General features: G+C 39.4%; 1 protein-coding gene across 3 annotated transcripts in view; it reads left to right on the plus strand.

The window, feature by feature from the left end:
* Grid1 (glutamate ionotropic receptor delta type subunit 1) overlaps positions 1-20,676 on the plus strand; it is a 727,989-nt gene that overhangs the window by 627,463 nt on the left and 79,850 nt on the right. The window lies entirely within an intron of this gene.

Consider the following 20,676-nt stretch of genomic DNA (forward strand, 5'->3'; position numbering starts at 1 on the left):
TATTTTCATAACAACTGTAAGAATTGTACACTGACACTATGAAATGTCACTGAGAGAAATCAAGTAGTATTTTAAAAGTGGAACGATTTCTAATATTCATGGATTGAGAAACAATGTTATTGAAATGGAAAATCCCCGTAATTGTGGTATAGATTCAATTCTCATCAAAACCATAGCAGGATTGTTTTACCAAGAGAACGTATGTGATGGTTCTCGAAACTCCTGTGTAATTACAAGTGATTTAGAATGCTGAGCATAATGACTAGGACGTGGTTTCAGAACTTCAAGCCCAGTGGCGGCTTTCTTCGTGTCCCAGCTCTGATCTGACCTCTCTTACTGGCCCTTCCCTGGCCTCTTTTTGCTCCTTAAATATCAGGGGCAGCTTCCTGCGCCCTGGTCATCACATGTTTTAAAAACACTTTCTCTCTGTTGTCACTTGGCCAGTTCTGACTGACTCTAAGTCTGCTCTTGTGCCACCTCTTCAGGGTGGCCTTTCTGAAGACATTGAATGATTGTTTTTCTCCTTTATACACGCTGGAACTTTTCTGTCTTAGCAATTATGACCCAATGTAACCACATATTTACATACTTACTTTTTAAACTATGCATCTGTACCTCTACACAGTCAACTCCCTGGATCCACTGACTTAGTTGTTTTTCCTCTTTGTATAGTTAGAGCTTAGCATAATGTATGATACCACATCTACAGTGTCAATTGGATGTAATCGTCAGTAAGGGCAGACATGCAGCTTTTGGTTCACAGGTAAAGAATTATGAACGTTGGGTAGGATAGTTCAAGGCAGAGTTTAGTTCAGGAAGGAGAAACAAGTTTTCTATTGTCTGAGTTGAATAAACACCTCCAGGAGACAATGAGTCATATACCCCCCAGGGGTGTCTGCAGCAGCTGGGAGAGCATGAACATCTTTTACAGACTCCGAAGCCACACTTTCTGTTCTGCTCCTTGGCTTTTTCACCAGTTAAAGCTCTGTATGTAGTGAGAAGCTGATTTGGATGTTATTTGTTTAGGGTTTTATCCGTTTTTATTTTTAGCTTGAGGACGAATGCACATGTCAGGTATATACACCAGCGCCCTGCTGGGCGACATTGACGAGATATCTTCTTTTTTTCTCAAGGTCAAATGGGAGATTTTCCATATCTTTTGTGTGTTTTATTTTCATTCTGCTATTGCTCCTGTATTCACAGATCTATGCACATTGTGAAAAATGTAATCTGCAGTATGTGTACTGTTTCACATTCCAACAGTGAAATTCGTGAATTGAAAACACCTAGATTTTATAGCTAGGGTAAGTCATACATATGCACAAACTAGCTATAGAATTTGTATTCCTGCTTGGGCATATGAATTTATAATATATTAGTAAGAATTTTATTACCCAGGAAAACTACTCCCTAGGGGATAAATGTGTGGTTTGTGGAATGGGGAATGCTCCCTTCTCTCACATCACATCCAGAACTATATCATTCAATTGTCCAAGGAACATCAAGGATATCTAGTACCATCACTGAAGAAGACTCTGGGTTCTTAAGTCTATAGATAGACAGAACCCCTGCAGACTTCCTCTGTAGACTATGTTCAAGGTAACCATCCTTTATGGCTAATTTGATGTGGACATGTCCAGGTTGCCAAAGATCCTCAAGTTAGTCTTTCTCCCACTTCCTCCTAAAAACAAGCTAGTGCATTTTATATTTTGAGCAGTTCAGTAGAAAAATCTTTGTTCCCAAGTACTTTCTCCCCATCCCCACTTTCCATATTATTAATACCTTGAGGTACTGCATTTATCACCACTGCTTAGTAAATATTGACATATCATTGTTGGCTCAAGGCCAGAGTTTACTTAGGACTCATTATTCTGAATGGTGCATTCTCTGTGCTGACATATGTAAAAAGACACATATCCATCATTATAGCCTCATGTAGTTTCACTATGTAAGTTCCAGTGTTCTGCCTATAAATCTTCCTTTTCTTCCTGTTAATTACTAATAAGAAGTTAGGGACCACACACTCTACAAATACTTTGTTAATAGTCTATTATAGTCTCCAGATCTCTCATGTGTCATTACATACTCTCTGCCATATGGAGGTCTTGATGACTAGTTTATTACAATAATCTTTTGCCTTGACTTTTCATCTTCTCTTTTTGTTATTTAAATCTTTATTTGTATTGCCAGTAGAAATACCTTGGTAGATATTTGGTAGAATCCTAGGGCTCATATTTCTCCAGAGGTTCCCTCCAATGTTGAATTTAATGTTGAACTTCTGTAGCACAGCATCGCTCAGTTTGTAGCTACATGTATGTGCTGTGATGCTACAAATATTCACATATTGAGTCTGTTCATATTCTTTATGATGGTAAGTACTCAAGAAGTTGGTTTTTCAGAACAGGATTTTTGTTCTCTCTCTCTCTCTCTCTCTCTCTCTCTCTCTCTCTCTCTCTCTCTTTCTCTCTCTCTCCCTCTCCTCTCTTTCTCTGTGTTTTTTTTTTGTGTGTGTGTGTTTGATTTTTTTAATCTTATAGTGCTTTCTTTCATTGTTTTCTATGGCAGCTCCTATACAGAATTGATTTATTGAATTTTAATTTTTACTGTATTTGTCTGTGGGTTTCTATTACTAAATTTAATAAATTACTACTCTCAGTTTATAGGGTTTTCCCCTTCATTAGTCACAACTTCTTTTTTTTTTTTTTTTTTTTTTTTTGGTTTTTCGAGACAGGGTTTCTCTGTGTAGCTTTGCGCCTTTCCTGGAACTCACTTGGTAGTCCAGGCTGGCCTCGAACTCACAGAGATCCGCCTGGCTCTGCCTCCCGAGTGCTGGGATTAAAGGCGTGCGCCACCACCGCCCGGCTAGTCACAACTTCTTAAAAACAGACATTTTGACATATTTATGTTAGAGTTTTCCATGCCAAGCAAAGGCCTTACATTTCGCTGTACTTTGCAGAGTTTAGGAATAAAATGACTAGGCAAAAATGAATGAGTAGGCAAAAGAACTAGAGTGGCATCTGTCACCTTGAGCAGGAGATAATTTAATACCAATGAGAAGGGGCTTTGAAAGCAGGGAGGGGAGGGCATGTAGAGAAATTATATAACTGGAGATGCTGCTGAGGTGAGCTGCCATAGTTGTTTGTACCAAGTGGTACAAACAGTGATGACTTGAAGTAAGACTACCTAGTAGAGTATGCCATGGGACCTGGGTCCTAGGATCCTCTGATGTGAGAACGAGGTAGATGAATGAGCTGGTCCTCTCTTCTGATGGTCAGTGGCTGCGTAGCTGTTTCTCGTCTAGAAGTCTAGGTATTCCTGGTCTTTGGTGACTGTCTTCTCACAAGCTCAGGTTGAGTATCTTGGAAAATAGGGAGAACATTTATGGCAAATTTGAAGCCTTGTGGAACTGTTGACATTTAAAAATAAAAGAAAGGAAGCTATTTGCTGATGAAGCAAGTAATGGGAGATTTGAGAGAAGTAAAAATGGTCTCCAAACTGATAATAGACAAGCAATGTGAAGTGACCGTCCCCTCTTATAATAGAACTGAACCTAACAGGGGTAGTTGACTTTTTGTTTTTTACAGGGGTCAGTTTGCTAAGACATCTCTCCGATATTATCCCACCATTCTTTGTTGACTCATGTCTGGCTTCAGTCAGACCCTCAGGAAGTATGTCCAGTCTGGTAGCTAATCAGAGTCCTACCCAGCCACAAGCAGGAACTGTTCTTGCTATTTTCAGTCAAACAGACCCCTGACACAACAAACAAACCCCTGACACTACAACCACAGTTGCTGACCAGATGTCATGAGCCAATCATAAAATGATTCCTGTACCAGTAAAAGTCTACATCCAATCACTTCAAAGTACACTTAACTACAGCTGAAATTCCCCTTATCTTGCTTAAAAGGAGCCTGCTAACTTCTCTTGGGGTCACCATTTTGCCACTTTGTCAGGTGGTTTGACCCCAGCATGCTGGAATTGTTTATTAAATGCTCTTGTTGATGGCATACATGACTGGTGGTCTTTTATGGGACTTCTCATGGACCATAACACAATGGAAAAAGAAACAGGCCATGATTGGCAGTTATCATATCCTATAGAAAAGCAGAATTCTAAAAATTTCAGAAAAGGGGACCTTTTTGGGCTCAGTTGTATGATTCAAGATAGAAATGCCTCAAATAATGAAGCAATAGTTGTTTCATCATAAGCCATCACAAATCTCAGTGGGGGGGGCAACAGGCAGATGCTGGGGGTCTCTCCAAGTCAGTCACTGCATGAAAATACAGAAATTGGTAGGTAATGATGAAATAAAACAGGGCTATCCTCTTGAAAGTTTATGCAAATAGAACCCCATGTTATGTTTCAACTGGGGAAAATTTGTGAAAAAAATAAAAGAGTTTGGTAGAATTGATTTCTGAACTCTAGTTTTGACTAAAACCAATCACAAGCAGAGAGATCAGTGCTTAAGGAATACTGGGAAGTAATTGCAGCAGATTAAAATAGAATTACCACTGTTGATTAAGAACCATTGGGTTCAATATTTGTGTCAGTATAAGGGCTTGCTGGCTGTGTAACTAAAGTTGGCTACTTTATGAATCTGAGCCTTAATTAGCTTTCTTACCTACAAAATAGACAGGATGATACCAATTCACTGTGTACTGTGTCCACTAATTAAATTAGATCATATGGGGTCCAGGATGGTGCTGGCATTCAATTAGCAAAGCACTCAGTAAAGATACAACTCCATTTTTCCCTATGGTGTCTCTTAAAGGTTTCTTCCAGGTACAGTTGAAGAACTATTTCAAGACACTGAAATAATTTACATATGTATGCAAGCACTCCGCTGATAACATTTGAGAACTGTAATGCTCTAGTGGAACTGGGGAGGGGATATTTAAGCAAGCAACTTTTTGAAAGATGGCTTTGAATCCTTATTGAATTTTTTATTTACTGGGCCAGTGAATTGATGTGCCACTGTGCCAACATTTGTAAATGATTTATTTGGAAGGAGATGTGTGAATACCCGGAAAGGGGAAAAAAAAAATGACCCCTATGTAGTAGTTCCAATTCCCTGAGAACAAATTGTCTTGTGCTAGGCTTACCTCTCTCAATTTGTTTTTCTTTGCCTTTGATAGGTTTATTATCCTAGAATATCAGGATAACTCTTCAAACCTTAATTATATCTTGATTTCAACAATGCTTTTGGTAGTATTACATAAAATGTTATGGATAAGGAGGAAAATGGAGGCACATAATTAAATACATTTCTGACGGGTTAAAAAAGTCCCAGGGTGTCATTAAATGAATGTTTATGTTAACATGACAGATGGTTGCAAAATTGAATTGCAGAAAATGCTGACCTTAGAATATTTTTGTTTAATAATTACCAAATACATAGTAAGCCAGCAAAAGGCATACTATTCAATTTCAGAAGTGACATAATATTTGAAGAACATTCATGTTTTATATTGAGTGTATTATTGTAAAAGTACATAGTTATTAAAGATAATTAAATTTAAAGAACCAAAAGGAAAATTTACAAAGGATAGATATACAAGGCTGTATATTTCAATATGTAGTTGCATTTTATTGCAGATTTAATTATGGTGAGTTCATACGGGCATAGCTTATAAAACCTTTCTCCAAACAATTTTGTTAAGTCGGATGTTTTTCCAGCTGACAGGTTTTCTGGAAAATTTGAAAATCATTTTACATATTGTTTCTGTGTGTTTGGGTTCATACCATCAATTTAAATATTGATTGATTTTCAATAGGTGTTTTCAATAAGAAAATGGGTCTTTTCTAAACTCTTACATTCTGCCTGATGTGTGCTTCTGTATAGAGGAAGGTAACTTCGGTGGTTGGGTCAAGGTTTGTAGCCTTTATCATGCAGCACAACCCAGGAAATGGATGAATGCTTTGCCTTGCTTTCTGTAAATTTCTTCCCCTCCCCTAGAAAAGACATTCCTACAGAATATTATTGACAGAAATTTGTTGACGTGTCCAGTACAAATGCTTCTGATTTATTTTTTTCTGGATTGCCTTGAGATGTGGTAAGCACCTTTAACTATATGATTGGCTCCTTTGTTTCTTTATTGGGCTTGTAATGATACTTCTTTTTTAAAAAATGATCTTGTTTTTAATTATATATGTCTGTATGTGTGCATATGAGTGAATTGCCTATAGAGGCCAGAGGAGGGCATAGGTGCCCCTATAGATGGAGTTACAGGAAGTTGTAAGCTATTTTACATGGGTGCTGAGAACTAAACTCAGGTCCTCTGCAAAAGCAGGAAGTGCTCTTATCAGCTGAGCCATCTCTCCTTTCCTCAATAATCCCTTTGGTTATTACTTATGTTTTAGCTTAGCATAAACCTCAGCTGCTATTATCTTCTGGTACTCTGTTCTTTAGACCCTGCAACTGCCTTTTTAATTTTTGTTTTCCTTGCATTTCTTTAATTTTTTACTTAAGGTTCAGAGTGGACACATTTTTTTGTACAATTTACTGTGGTTTATTTTGTGGCTCTCCATGTGGCCTATACTTGAGCAATTTCAATACCTGCTTCTTCTACATCCCCCTCCACATACATGCCCTACACACACACACACACACACACACACACACACACACACACACACACACACACACACACACAGTGATATATTGTGTATCCTAATAAACTTCCCTGAGGATCAGAGGACAGAGCCAGCCACTAGATTAGACATAGAGGTCAGGCAGTGGTGGCACACACCTTTAATCCCAGCACTTGAGATTTCATGCCTTTGCTTGGGAAGCACACACATCTTTAATCCTGGAAGTAATATGCTAGGGCAGAGAAAGGTATATAATGCATGAGGAAACAGGAACTCACTCTCTTTAGACTGAGGATTTCCTAGAGGTAAGAACTAGTGGCTGGCTGTTCTGCTTTTCTCATTTTTTAGCTATCGCCCTGATGTCTGGCTTTGCGTTTTTTATTAAAAGACCATCTAAGATTTGAACAACAACAACAACAACAACAACACACACACACACACACACACACACACTCACACCCATATCACCTGTACTTTCACTTCATTGATCATTTCCTTCTGCTCTCACCCTGTTTTACTTGTCACTTCTTACTGTTTTCTTATTAGACTTTTTGGACCAGTCACAAAAATGCTTGTAGAGAGTAGCACCTTTGCTGTTTTACAGAATTGTAAGTTTTGAGAGGTAGCATGGTATTTTATCCTCTCGATGTTTTATTTATTAGAATTTTCAGAGAGTAAAGGGTGCTAGGGAGAAAACATTCTCAATTGGAGAGCTGGAGATGATAATGTGTTGACTGATAAAAATCAAGATTATAAATGATATCAACAGGATGGAACAGAGTACTGAAACTAACAAGATGGAAAAATGAATTTTGACAGGCTGCCTAAAAATAATGTCCCTTAACTACAGGATTGGGGAAGCCTGCCTCGCTCCATTTCCAGACCCACACATCCTGTCCGTCATTGGGTTCATTTGATACCTTGCCAGTGCTAGCCATCTGAAGCCTTCAATTATACCAAATGCTAAAAGGGTCACACCTGGTGCCCAGGCCAGGCACCCAAAGCCAGCTTGTTCAGTGATGAGCTTGTTAGCTCAACTCCACACTATCCAATAGCCTTATTCACTAGTGTAAAAGTGTTACCACCCCGCGTCCTGGTCATTTAGTCGCTGTCACCCCCAGACTGTCCACATTTCTCACAGGAGATAATTTATCACCCAGGGATTTTGTCTTCCTCATAAATATTCCTTAGGATAGCTGCATTTGGGGAACAAGGCATTGACATGCCTGCACAGTTTCCTCCTGGCCTTGCATGTGGTTCAATCTATCCTATTCCTGAATCCAGTGCTCTAAGTACTCTTTAAACAGTTAAATTGTACTGAATCACATTATCTTCCTATGCCTTCCCTACTCATCTACGAATCTGAAAAAGTTTGCCAAGGATTCTCTGCTTCAGCAGGTGGGAAAGAGACAAGACTTCAGCCCGAGACGGCCTGTGCAGCTTCTCCCAGGCCGCCTCACACACACCTGACAGGAAGTCATAACAAGTTGTCTCCTTTCTGTAGTCTTCTTTTCTGTCCTGGAATATTTTACCCCCCTCATCTTTGAACAATCACAATCTTCCTTTCTCAGGAACACCGTCCTATGCAAATCCTTGAGGACCTGCCAGACTCTGAAAAATCCCTCTGTTTGGGCTCTCCCAGAACTTCTCACATGCCAGCACTAATGTACCTCCCTCTATTGAAACTGCACCATTAACACAGCATTCCGTACACTTTTTATCTGTAGTCACTTCACTGTCGGGTAAACCAGTCATTTCTGGGTTAGTTCCCACCACGCCCACTCTCCCTAACACTCTTCAGCTCCTTCCCTTCCCAGTAAAGACTGTTCTTCCTTGACTTTTTTTTGAATACTTCCAATGCACTTGGTCTTTAAAATGCCTTCTCACGTATTATTTGTTTCTACCATATTGTACTTTCTTCTCATGTTCTGTCTTAGTGTAATAATGATTACATGATTTTATGTTATTTTTTCCTTACCTCTTTCAAAACATTGAAATTTAAACAACTACCAAAGCGCTTTGCCCTCCCCCATGTAATCAATATCCATTTGAAAAAGAACTGAATTTAGGTGATTTTACATCTCTATGGATAGATGTAGAGAGCAATCCAAGAAACAGTAGGATTATATGCTAAAACTGTTTTTAGTTAAAAAAAATTATTTTTACTACCTTGAGAAAAAAATGACTGAGTGCATGTACAAGATTAGAGATGTTGCTTAATTTTGATATGTATTTCTTTGTCACAAGTGGTCCTGGTTGCTCAGGTATCCTTACGCAGCCATCGTGTCACATCTGAGAAACTGACAAAGTTGGCATGCTTTTAACTACCTCTTTACAGTGTGTGCATCTCCTCTGAGGAAAATAAGAGAATTATCATGTAGAAATAGCCCCAATTTCCTTTAAGTATCACTTCCCAATTTTAGTTATTATATTTACATTGCAAAATTATGAAATTATATTCCCTTTCTGTAAGTACAGTTAGCACAGTTTGCTAAATATGCTTCTATAGGTAAATGAATTCTAGACTGCTCAATAGCTGTCTTTTTATTGTAGTTCATAGTTTATTAATTTTCTTAGTTTTCATAGAAAACATTTACAAATGAAAGGGTTTGAAATCACAAGCCCTTCTATTCTCAACCTACAGAACAAATGTTAATGTTACAAATTATTTTTTTTGAAAAAAAGATAGCTATTACTGTATATTTAAATATACATAGCTATAAATTTTCCACTCCATCTACCTGTTTTTAATTAATTAATTAATTAATTAATTAATTTGGTTTTTCGGAGATAGGGTTTCTCTGTAGCTTTGATGCCTGTCCTGGATCTTGCTCTGTAGACCAAGCTGCCCTTGAACTCACAGAGATCTGCCTGGCTTTGCCTCCCTAGTGCTGGGATTAAAGGCGTGTGCCACCACAACCCAGACTGTTTTTATTGGCATAAATTCTGTGTATTGAATTGATAGCATAAATAAATATAAATTTACCGTATATAATATCTGACTTAAATAAACTATGTAATTGTGCTATATATTTTAGTGTCAACATCTTTGACATATTTGTATATGCATATACATTTAATATATTCAATCTCCTAATATTTAATAACATCAAAATGTATATAATAGTATTTAGCTATATATAACTTTTATAAAATAGAAAATCATTTGCTTTTGTAATCAATATTTGGTTACATCTTCATTCATTTAGAAAATGTGTAGTTTTTACAGCAGATTATGTTTGTCCACTTTTCTACTGACATTGCTACATTTCAGTGTGATGCCAATGCAACAATATCAACAGTGCTGCAGTGGGCATTCTAGCATGTGTCGTGGATGTGTTCCTTGGGATCCATATCCCATAATAGAACTGCTGACTCATTTGTATAGGCCTCTTTATTTTTATTAGATATTGCCAAATTACTCTCTAATGGGGTTTTGTAAATTTACATTGCCAATTACTATGTATGTGAATACACAGTGTTTATCAACATTTTGAATATTTGATGAATTCATACTTTTCAATTTTGAAAATCTGATGGACACCATGTGCTGTCATCTGACTATATTAATTTGTAATTTCCTGATACCAAGTGAGGCTGAGTATTTCTATAACTTTATTTCTATTAGGGCTTCTGGGTTTTACTGGTTCACAGTTTTTCACTTTTGTTTACTTGCATACACATTATGCTTATCTATTGCATATGTACAGATATTTCTTCTAGTCCATATCTTGTATTTCACTTTCTATACACTTTACTATGGGAAGGTTTTTAAATTAACTTAGTCAATGTTATAAGTTAGTCTTTTTGAAGTTTGTTCTGTCTGTGTGTTCTTTAAAAATTATCATCCCCAACTCTAAGTCATATAGTTTGCTAAAAAAAATTGTACATGATTGATTTTTGCACAGAGGTCTTTCATCCATCTTGATGCTATTTGTGAGAATATCTTTAAACCTATATGGCTAAACAGTTTTAATAGGACTGCTTATTGAAAAGCCCATGATTTCCCTCTGATCTTTGCACTTGATTAAAAATAACTTACCTTTGAAATTATTTCTATTTTCACAAAGTTGCACAGATGTAGTGCAGAGAACCCTTCTGCAGCCTTTGCTTATTTTACCTCTTGTGGACAAGTCAAGTCCAGTGTTTATCAAGATTAACAAAGCTCCGTAGATACTTGGATTCTCTTGATTTTCCCCAAAGTCCATGAGGAAGAAGGCGTCTGTCCAGAATCCCACACTTCGCCTTGGTCTCCCTGGGTACTGGCAGTCTCTCTGACTTCCCCTGCTTTTCATGACCTTGGCAGCCTGGTGTTTTTGAAGAATGTTTCTTTTGGAGTTTCATTACTTTTATCATGCTTAGTCAGGGTGTGTGAGTTTGGGGAGGAAGGTCACAGAGGAGGACCCTTCTCAACCCCCCAGATCCGGATCATGTGTTATGGACATGACTTAGCACCGATGGTGTTAACCTTGTTCTCTTGGATAAGGCAGTGTTTGCCAGGTGTTCTAACATGTAATTACTGTGGCCTATTTGCCATATTCTACTTTTTGTAATGAATCGTTAAGTCCAGTTCTCCTAGGGAATTGAAGTCTTCTGCTTCTCTCAGAGGTGATAAGGTCTAAATAACTTTCTTGGAATTCTTCTTTAAAGATCATTACCCATTCTTTTTCTACTTATTTACTGTTATTATTTACATTCAAATAGACTGAAGACTATTTTATTCTCCAAATGAAGATGCTGCCATTTGGTGTTGCAGTTCCTGCTGCCTCAGCTTCAGCTGTTGGGAGCTCCTTTGCTTGGCTCCAATGTCCCTTTGATGTCCCTTTATTCTTTCAGCACGTCCTTGCTTTCTGGCACTGTGAGATCTTTATTCATTGCCTCAGCCCTAACATCAGTGATTTCTCCAAGGAGTATCTTTTCTTTTCTTTAGAAGTAGTACTAGATGAGAAGACATAGGTACTGGGTATGCTTGCCACTACTCAGGTATCAGTACTACTGGTCTTTCTTAGAAGTTAGAGCTAGGGAATATCTGTGGGTATAGTGACTCATGGAGATATACCTATAATTTCTTAATATGCTCATCTATGTCATTATTAAATTAACAGTGAATTGATACTATGGCCCCCAACTCTAATGCCATACCACATGCTCGACATCCCTCAACAGGAGAATGAATAAAAAATATGGTACATTTATACAATAGAGTATAACTTAGCTATTGGAAAAAATGAAATCATGGAATTTGAAGGTAAATTGGTGAAACTAGAAAAAAAAAAGCAACATGAATGGGATGACCCAGACCCAGAAAGACAAATATGATATGTGTTCACTTTTATGTGGATATTAGCTGTTAGGTCAATGATAAGCAAACTACAATCCAAAGACCCACAGAGGTTAGGTATAGAGTAAGGGATTGGGGGGAGGCAGATCGATCTCATTAAGAAAGGTAAATAGAATAGATATGGATGGATGGAGGGGGAGGTGGCTAGACGACCAAGTGGAGAGGGAGAGGGAAGATGGGGACAAGGAAGGGAATACTGGGAGAGACAGGTAAAATTAAGGGCCATTTGAGGCATCATATGGAAACCTAATATAGTAGAAGTTTCCTAAAATATATACATATATGAAGACAATCTAAATGTAATCACCAAATAGTAGGGCAGACAGAGCCCCAACTGGACATTTCTTGCCACCAAATGAAGCTTCCTGTACTTGGAATGGGCTACATCTACTTGAGTTGTAGGTCAAAGGGGTCCTGTGGGAACCCCCAAACCACCCAGGCTGTTGCCCAGACTATAGATAGGTTGCTCTCCAGAAACTGAGAGTAAATCTCCATTGCTGAAGATAACAGCTACAGAACTCATTGAACATAGAGAAGTTGAGCTGGTACCTACAGAGAACCTTCACTCCTAAGTGCCTTTGGTACAGGAAGATGCTCTGAATACTACTAAAGGAGAAATGTAAACATTAGCCCAACCACAAACCCTCTGATCCACGATGGTGTCCTACCTGCAAGATATACTAGTGCAATGGTGGCACAAGGCTTGTGGGAATGAGCAATCACTATCTGATTGGACTCAAGGCCCACTCCATGAGCTGGGACCCATACTAACACTGCTTGGATGACCAAGAGCCTGAGACGAGACAGCCCAGGGACCTAAGGTAAAACCGAATGCTACTCTTCTACTGAAAGAACACAGCAATAAGATGATTATTAGTGACATTCTGCTATAGTCTTAGATCAGTGCCCTATTCAGGCATCATCAGAGAAGCTTCCTCCTGCAGTGGATGGGAATAAATACAGAGACCCACAGCTGGACAATAAACAGATAGCGAGAGACCATGGAACACTCAGCCCTAAAATTGAATGGCTCCATCAAATGCCTTCCTTGGTGCTCAGGGAACCCTGCTACAGAGGAGGCAGAGGGAATGAGGAGGCAGAGGGGATGGAGAACACCAAGAAAATAAGGTCCTCTAAATCAACTGGGTCGATGTACATGTGAAGTCACAGTGACTAAGGCAGCATGCACAGGGCGTGCACAGGTCTGCATCAGATAGGGTCCTGGGGCCGAAGTGGGAGAAGAGGACACGTGTCCCTATGTCTAACCCAGAAACTATCGCCAATTGATAGGCACTTGCAAATGAAGATTTGGTTTTCTCCATGGCAGTCTCCTTGGGGAAACAAACTGCTCTTTTGGGTAGGTTGTGTGCCTAGCAGTAGATGGCCATCAGAAAATGAACTCAAAGGCATCTTTGGAGGTTCCTTGTCTCATAGTGTCATGTCAGGGCTGTTTTTATTTTATTTCTAATTTAATTATATTTTTATTTACTTTTATTTATATATTTATTTTCATCTCTCCTTTTGTCCTGTGGGCCCTTTGAGTATGTATTATTGCTTTTGGTTTAGTGTTTTGATGTGATTCCTGAGTGCGGATGGGTAGGTCTCTGTGGCTGTATTTTTTTTATGCCTTTTCTTAGGTTCTTTTTCTTTTATTTGTTTGTTTTGTCCTATTCCAATTTGTTACTTTTTTAATCTTACTTTCTTTTGTCTTATTATTATCCCTGTTTATTTTCTAATGAGAGACAGAAAGAGGGTACCTCTGGATGGGAGAGGAGGTGAGGGCCAGCAGGAGAGTGGAAGGAGGGAAACTGTGGTCAGGACATACTGTGTGAGGAAAAAAATCATTTTTCAATAAGAGGAAACAATTAAGAAATAGTTCTTAAACATTTCATAGACTACCACGGTGAAGCTCTTTGGGCCAAGGATATTTCATGTGAGGAAGTCATAAAACATTGGTCTAGTTTCTTTAATTCTTGTTGAGCTACCCATCTCTTCTATCTTCACATGTAAGATTTCATTGGAGATTATTAATGCTATTCCAAGAATTGTTCATTGCCAGTGAGCAAGACAAACTAGTGTCCCAAGGATTACATAGTGACTTTTGTCACCTCTGTTCCTTTTAATAAAGAGTATAGAAAATATGTTTGTTTTCAGCTGTGTCCAACATTTTGACATCATGACACCATTTTGTCATATACAAAGTTCACACTTAAGAACCATGCATCAAGGTCCAAAAGAAATCATACACACACAAATCTCATGTTTTAAGTAAGTTTAAGAGTTTTGTGTTGGGCTACATTCAAAGCTACCCTGGGGCACGTGTGACCTGTGGGCTTTAAGTTGGGCAACACTTGCCAGATTTTATCTAGTATCTTATTTATTTTTGCTTTTTCTGTGATAAAATAGCCTGGCAACAGCAACTTACAGGAAAAAGGTTTTATTTTGGCTCACGGTCTGAGGATGCAGTCTATTATAGTAGGGAGTCCTGTGGGTAGGAACTTGAGGCTGCTGGTCATGTGGCATCAATTGTCAGGAAATAGAATGATGAATGCTGGCACTCAGCCCTCTTTCTCCTTGTTAATCATTCCAGGATCACACCCCATGCAGTAGTGCTGCCCACATTTAGGATGGGTCTTCTGATCTCAGTTATTCTAATCTTGAAAATTGTTTACAGGCATATCTAGAGGCTACTCTCATCCAAACCACCTCTCAGAGACATGCCCAAGGTTTGTCTCTTAGGAGATTCTAAATCACATCAAGTTGACAATCAATATTAACCATCTCATATAATAAACTTCATATTATCCAAAGGATAGGACTCAGTTTTGAGAATATTATCTATACTCTGCTCCAAGTGTTAGAGCGCTGTAACAATTGCTGTGAAGACCCATTTATATTCTTGCCATCAGACCAACACTTCAAGAAATTATTCTCTTCATATCAAGATATCCTTTCTTTACTTGGACTGCAATATTCTCGTTGGGAGAGACAAGGAGTTACCCTTGTCTGTACTGACACTCAGGCCTCAAACCATGATTAAACATAATCTTCACCTCTGCCTCTAAATTATACAAATAATTGTGTGTTTTCTCTGCATTCTTATAACAGTCCACTAGAACTTTCTAGAAACTGACATTTGTCTTGGTAAGAGGGTTTCTAACATGAAGAAGAAGATCTGCTGGAGTTGCTATGCAGCTGATGGTGGGGTGAGTTGGGTTTGAAGGCCACTGGCCTAGCCTGTTGCCATGGTAATGGAATATTATTTAAGTCTTGATTGTAAAAATAGGTTGCTTTATGCGAATCACTAAGGAAAACTGAGAAATAAAGTAGAAATGAATCACGAGGGAAAATCAGAATGTGCTTCATATCCTTAGAAAGTGAGAAAAGGCCACAACAGAAAGGCTGTCTAGCTACATACCATCTTCTCTTGGGGAGAGTGCCACAATGCATATCTTCTTGTATATTTGAGGATGAATCTCAGAACAGGTAAATCTATGATTCTAAGTACCTGCTTCTCATGAACATCTTGACACCTCAGAACCAGGTACTCAGCGTATTCAAGACATTTGTGCTAAGAGCCTGAAGGCGTGCTCAGAGGAGGCCTCAGCCTTTGCTAGGGAAGGGCAACTGAGGCCCTATTCTCTTCTCCACACAGCAATGAGAAGTCATATTTGTTAGTTTCTTCTTTCACCTTGTGAAAAAAATTTGTGTTAATAGGGAAGTAGAGAGAGAGAGTGAAGAGGAGTGTGCTGGAGCTGGCTGGTGATGTTGAATGGCATCACAGTGCTAGCTTAGATTCTTTACTGGAGTATTTATACCAAGCTTATCAGCAAACTCTACAATGCGTGACTATTTGCTTATTTTTTGAGAGTCAGCTGTTGAGGATTTATCTATTACAGACCATAGACCATAATTGATGCACACCATTTACTTTGTAGTAAATGTTTTACCAACACAGTCTCCTGTCTCTTTTCCCAACTCTGCATGGTGAGCAATGTATTATTGTCAGTTCAATGGAGAGGAAACAGGATCTTGGAAGGTGAGAGATGTGTTGACGGTTACCTAGCAGCCCTAGGGAATCTGTTCCTGGGCTGATCCTGAATCTCTCTAATTGGTGTATTACCCTTCCTGTTTACACAAAGCCTTGCTTGGGACCTGAAGAGAAACCAGTTTTTAAAGGGCACATGTATCATTCTTGTCCTCATCAACCTATACCGGTTGCTCTCTGATGCTTCTACTGCCTAAAGAAGACTGTAGGACACAAAGAGAGGGGCTGGGGTGCTTCCCCACTGTTTACTATTGTCTTTTCTTTCCCAGGGATTTCTAAACATACAATGTTGAATGAATTTCATGAGATACACTGACATGCATTCAAGACTGAGCTTTCGCTGTGTGTAGATACCATGCTAGGCATTTATTGGGAGAGTAGGTCAGAGTCCTGTCCTTTGAAAAGCCCCTTTGCAGACAGCCTGCTGGTTAACAGAAGTTCATAACAGTGCAGTGATGTGTCAGATGTGTGGGCGAAGGCAGCATGGAAGAAATAATTATCCTCAGCTGAGCCAGGAAGGGAGATGGGTGTGACAGAGGTGGAGGTGTAAGACTAAGAAAGCAATGGTGAACGGGGCATTCCAGGTAAAGAGGCAATGCATGCTGGGTAAACCAGGAGCAGGAATACACAGTATCTTCTGGGGAATCCTCAGCCTGTGAAGAAAGGAGAAAGGTCTGAGTCTCTGCCCTAGAAATTAACAAAGTCTGAGTAACTTGAAATTTCAGAATCTGTTTCATTTACTTTTTACCCCTTCCTCAGAAATAAATTACAATACTTATACTTGCGTCAGTAGGCGTATTTGAATTAGAGAATTTAAAAGATCACATACTTGCAAATGTTGGATGTCCTTCTTTATATAGAGGGGCGGCCTGAGAATCTACTCAAAACTCCTTTCCTGTCTCCCTGCCTTTAGATGAAGTGTAAAACAGGGTAACATGGATCCCAGAGTGATAAACTTGCATGTTAGGTTGGACTGGGTCCAGAGAGACTTTAATATGAAATGAAGAATTTCTGTGATAAGTGACAGAAATAGGGGGTTTTGATCAGTAGTTGGCCCTCAGCAGCCACACATTTGAGAGATGAGCATTGCAAATATGCTGAAAAGGCTAGCTGAGGACTCCTGGGATAGGCAAGGACTGAGGTTGTAATCTCTTAGGCCACTCAAGTAGATAAAAGCAAGTGGATGGTCTACAGCTAGCTAATGGATTGGCAATGGAAAAACTATAGATTGAAAAATCAAAAGACTTGGATGGAACCTTGGAAAGGAGTCACATTAAGGATATAGTAGAGGAAGAAGGAGATCCATGGGTGTGAGGGGAGGTAAGATCTGGGAAGCTGAGATACCACAATGATCCAAATGTTGGAAGGATGCATAGGTGCAGAGGTGGAGTCGAGAGGTAATGTCAGAATTTTCACTGCGCATTCATTGAAACTAACCCTTCTACATCCCTGAAAATTACTAGCATTGTGGGCATAATAGGAGAATGTTCTGTCCCTAGATGTAATGAGGCATTCAAGGCTAGAAAGGACACAGGTCTAAATGTCAAATGAAGTCATCAACATCCTTTGAAAACCTTTTTTTTCTCTTGCTGGTTGTACATTATCAACAATGATGCACGTTAGGCAGCTGAATGAAGCTTTCTCTTTTATCCACTGAGAGAGAAATAGTAGATACAATCTATGGATATAATTTACCAGAGTTGAGAAAGTAAGGATATTTTATTACTGAAAATGCTAATGGCGGGGGAAGAAAGGAGAGAGGGAGTAGCTTGGAGTGGTGGTGGAGGCAAGAGTCAGAGGAAATAAGTATCCACAAAGACTATGAGGTTGTAGCTGTTTTTAAATCATCTAATGTTTGGACAGAGAGTAGCCAGAGGCAGGGCAAAGAGCAGATGATAACTGAAGCAAAATGTTAGAGGTAGCTTGGATTTTCTTTTACTCTAGCCCACGTTGGCATGCCATAATGGTGGTGGTGGTTTGTTCTCCATTGGGGGGCCCACCACCCAGATCCCAAATAAATCACACATGGTGGCTTATTATTACTTATAAATACCTGGCCTTAGTTTGGCTTGACTCCTGCCAGCTTTTCTTAACTTTAAATTATCCTGTCTACCTTTTGCCTCTGGGCTTTTTCCTTTTCTTCTGTATATCTTACTTTCACTCTTACTCCGTGGCTGGCTGGGTGGCTGGGTGGCTAGCCCCTAGCATCCTCCTCTCCTTTTTCTCTTTCTCTTTCCTCTTTTCCCAGATTTCTCCTCCTATTTATTCTCTCTGCCTGCCAGCCCCACCTATCCTTTCTTCTGCCTTGCTATTGGCCATTCAGATCTTTATTAGACCATCAGGTGTTTTAGACAGGCACAGTAACACAGCTTCACAGAGTTAAACAAATGCAACATGAACAAAAGTAACACACCTTAAAATAATATTTCCTAACAATAACTAGAGAAAATAAAAAATAAGGTTGAGATTAAAGCAGAAAAGAGAAGCAAGGAGTATATGTCAAGCTTTAGGTCCGACATCTTTGGGTATGGAGCGTTTTAGAATTTTCCTCTGTCCAGGAAAATGATAGTTTATTGGCACGAAAAAAGGCAAAGAAAACCACATCCTGGACTGTAATTCTCTCTGAATACATTTGAAGGCGGCTAGTAGAAAAGTGTACAGGACTTGGTATCTAGCCTTTGAACTTTTCCTTTAGGACATTAATGAGGAAATGTCCTTCTCTTTTGTCACCCTGGGCAAAATGTTCTCCTAGGGCTCTTTGGGCAGCAGCACAGGGATTCCTCTTAACACCCAGAAGGGACCTGAGCCTCCTGCTCTTTTGAGAGGTTAGTGAAAAAAAAAAAAAAAAAAAAAAAAAAAAAAAACTATGTTAAGTTGTTCTCAACCTGTGGGTCGTGACCCCTTGGTAGGTCTAACAATCTTTTCACAGGGGTCAGCTATGACCATCAGAAAACACAGATATTTACAATATGATGCATAACAGTAGCAAAATTACAGCAACAAAAATAATTTTATGATTGGGTCACCATAAGGTGAGGGACTGTATTGAACATTCACAGTATTAGGGAGGTTGAGAACCGCTGGCTTATGATGGTTCAAGTCTGGCTAGAGAGCCCTCTTCCATTCTGTTTGACAACTTAGAGGTTTGATGTGGGTTGAGTCAGGAAGGACTAGTGATATAAAATTAGAACCATTGGGCATTGATTGTGTCACAGGAAAATGAGAGACACTAGCCTCCGGAGCACACTCCAGTCAAATCCTTTCTTCTGCAGACTTAGCCCTTTCTTGGTATCTGGGAAGGCTCTGGTCCCATCACTCTCTCCAGCTTCTTGTCTTTGCATTTCAAGATGGAGCCTTGTCACCTGGCTTCTCTCATCCCATCAGTGTTAGAAGTGAGTCATGTTTTCCTTATACCATCTCCTTATACTGATCATGCTGTTGTTATCCATCAAAAGGTCTTTGAATTTGACTTATTTGAAATATTTTCCATGTCATTTATGGCTTAGCTCATATGTACCACATTCTCAGAGAATGTCAGGTTCAGACCCCAGATTCGACGCTTGTCCCACCCACCAGAGGTTCTTTAAAAGTGTTGAGAAGACAGGGTGATAGTGTGAAGATTAAACTCTGCTAATTGACACAAGTGAGCTGGTATCTTCTTAGCTTTATTTCCTTGGGCTCCTAGGTAGAAACATTAGTCTTCTTGCCAAAAGGTTAATGGACAACACGTGAGTGCCTCCAGCCCACGATAAGGTCATTGTTAAAGTTGTACTATCGTTTTATTCCCCTTTCCTCCATTCCAGTTACTCTGTGCCCTGAAACATGCTGAACTCTGACCTCCATTCTTCTTCATTTAGTTACACTGCTGACTCATGTCAGTCCCCACTCTGCTGTCCTCTGGCCACTTCATGCTGGCATGCTGCCCAAGTTGGCATGCTTGGTATGCTTACAGCCATCACACCTGTACCTTGTTCTCCATTACAACTTCCCTGGACCAGTCCCACCTTCTCTTTTGTGTTGTTGAACATGTTGGCATTTGAAATTTCATTTTCAAAATAGATTCTGGACCTAGAGCTGAGGATGACATGCCGATGTGGGGGGTCAAATTACCTGACTCTGCGTTTGTCAGAAGAGGTTTCTCGTACAGTCCAAACCAATTGAGATGGCATAGGAAGTGAGTGCAGTCCACACTGGGGAACTGAAAAACTGAATTCCTAGGTCACCTACAAACAGCTAGTCTAGGGTCAAATTTTCTTCTAGGCTTTATTTATTTTATTCCTCCTTGAAACAGGAGAATGATGGTTCTGATAATTCTGTCTGCTATTAACTAATGGCAAGCCCAGTGACTAATTGTGCTTGAATCTGATGAGCAAGTGAGATTAATTGTCCCTGTGAAGACTTGCTGCTGAGGACATAGGGAAGAGTAAAGCTGCAGGCGTGCAAAGAGCCAGCCCTGTGAAAGTGTGGAGCTTTATCAATCAAGTCAGACGTTCTAAGATTGATGAGTGCTTATGGTGTGCTCAGTCCTTTGCATTCCAGTTTTCTGAAACTGGAAAGCCTGAGCTTTCTAGCTTCATCTGCCAGCCCAGGGATGGAAGGCTCACGGGATGCCATGTCTTCATGACATGCAAAAGCTGAAGGCCATTTGCTGCTGGGATCCCTACAAAGAAGTGTTCCAAGGATTCTTACACAAATG

The sequence above is a fragment of the Peromyscus californicus genome, unplaced genomic scaffold (assembly GCF_007827085.1).
Source record: "Peromyscus californicus insignis strain IS unplaced genomic scaffold, ASM782708v3 Scaffold_12__1_contigs__length_115047231, whole genome shotgun sequence".
NCBI classification, from domain to species: domain Eukaryota; kingdom Metazoa; phylum Chordata; class Mammalia; order Rodentia; family Cricetidae; genus Peromyscus; species Peromyscus californicus.